This window comes from Morone saxatilis, unplaced genomic scaffold, assembly GCF_004916995.1.
Source record: "Morone saxatilis isolate NCDOM2014 unplaced genomic scaffold, NCSU_SB_2.0 Contig17, whole genome shotgun sequence".
NCBI lineage: Eukaryota > Metazoa > Chordata > Actinopteri > Moronidae > Morone > Morone saxatilis.
The window spans coordinates 24,789,533-24,791,418 of NW_023339729.1; positions in this window are offsets into that span (position 1 = coordinate 24,789,533).

Here is a 1,886-nt window from a genome sequence, read left to right on the forward strand (position 1 = left end):
ATGTTGCTCTTAATGTACAAACACAGATTAGCAATATAAGACATAGACATATATGTACAGTTATACATACCTATGAACAAACATTTGTAGACAAACATTTGTAAATCAAAGTGCAGTGATGTTATAGTAGACCATGTGACTCTACGAGGTCAAAAGATTATTTGGATATTGACAGCAGAGACATGTAGCAAATGGCCCAGGGACAAGTTCTACCCTGGGTCGCTGCAGTAAGGACTCTAGTGATGGGAATTCAGGCTCTTCTGGCTCCCAAGCGACTCTTTATTTAGTACCACAATATTTTGAGCTATGACGACATATATCACTTAAATTATTCAATGCAATGTTGCTAAGCCTTATAATTCCCAGAATACTATAATTTTACATTGTGTTTGGTATAAAAACTTTAATTAATGTAAACATTCAAAAGTCTCACTCTCATGACCAATGTGAAACGTTTCTGGATCATCCTGTTATCCTATGTTGTATTAAGAGAGCTGACTCAGCCTTCATATGTGCTATGCACCCCACAAAAAAAAAAAACGTTTTAAACATTATTCTAAAATGAAGGTCATGTTTCTGTGTGGTAAACTGGAAGATTACGTTTAAACAGAGCGCAAGATTCAAATTTATTTATTTTTTATTTTTTATTTTTGTGGCCTTTTATGGGCTTTATTAGATAGTGACAGCTGTAGATTGACAGGAAAGGGGGTTAGAGAGAGAGGGGCCGCTGCAGCAATTCCATACATGGGTCGCCCGCTCTACCAACTGAGCTAACCAGGCGACCGCAAGATTCTAATTTAAATAATTTTGACATTATTTCAGTGGAGGCTTCAGATAATACCATTTTTGTGCATATTTTAAACTGTGCAAAAATAAAACTCTCCTCTATTGCATTGACACAGTTTGCAGTGTTTATTTGTTTTACCTTATATCTAAGTTATGTCTTTCTAATTTATTTTTATTGTTGTTTTCTGTGTCTCGTACTGTGCATACAAAAACTCCTGAATAAATAAAAGACACTATATTTTGTAGCAGTAACAGTCGCAACATTATAAGTTCATAGCCATATTACTGACAGTGAGTGGCAGTATAGAAGTGATAACAGTAGTGGTGACAGTGGCAGAGTAGTTTTGGTGCATCACTAAGTATATTTTGTTTGCTTCCACGTTCCAGGAGTCCCAGTGGCAGATCTTAAAATCTCTTCATTTAAACCAAACTCACATCAAAGAAAATGTTATTACATAGTTTGGGTGAACTGACCCTTTAAACAGAGGACTTTTCTCGCGCGTACACTTTGCTATATTAATAACCACTGACACTCGGCACACCTTTAAAGAAGTCAGCAAAAAATGTCCTCACTTCTCAAAAATGTCCCCCCCAATGTCTTATACAAAAGTCGGTCCTTATGAAGATAGACGTACAAGAGCAAACCTGTGTCTCAGCTGGTGTAAATCTGCTAAAAATTATCTTTAACCAGGCGCTGACATCGCTGCGTAACAGGATTAATGAAGAGTCAGTGAAAAACAACAGAGATCTTCCAGCTCTGTGAATGGAGACATCGGGCAGCCCTGCTCCAGAAGCTGGCACAAAACCCAGAAACCCATAAACCCTGTCAACACACACACACACACACACATAACATACAAAGCTGCTATTCTACTCATGTACAAACAGTCTCCCTCCTCCTCCTCTTCCTCCAACATCTGATAAACTAGACACCTAATCAGAATCTTTGGGGACCCTGGGCCTCCTATTGGAGTTTGCAGACCAGCCAAATACATTAACTCAATTTAGAGTTTGGGATTAAGGACCCACCCCTCCCCCCTTATAATACACACACACACACACCCACACACACACACACAGATACAAACACACACACACAC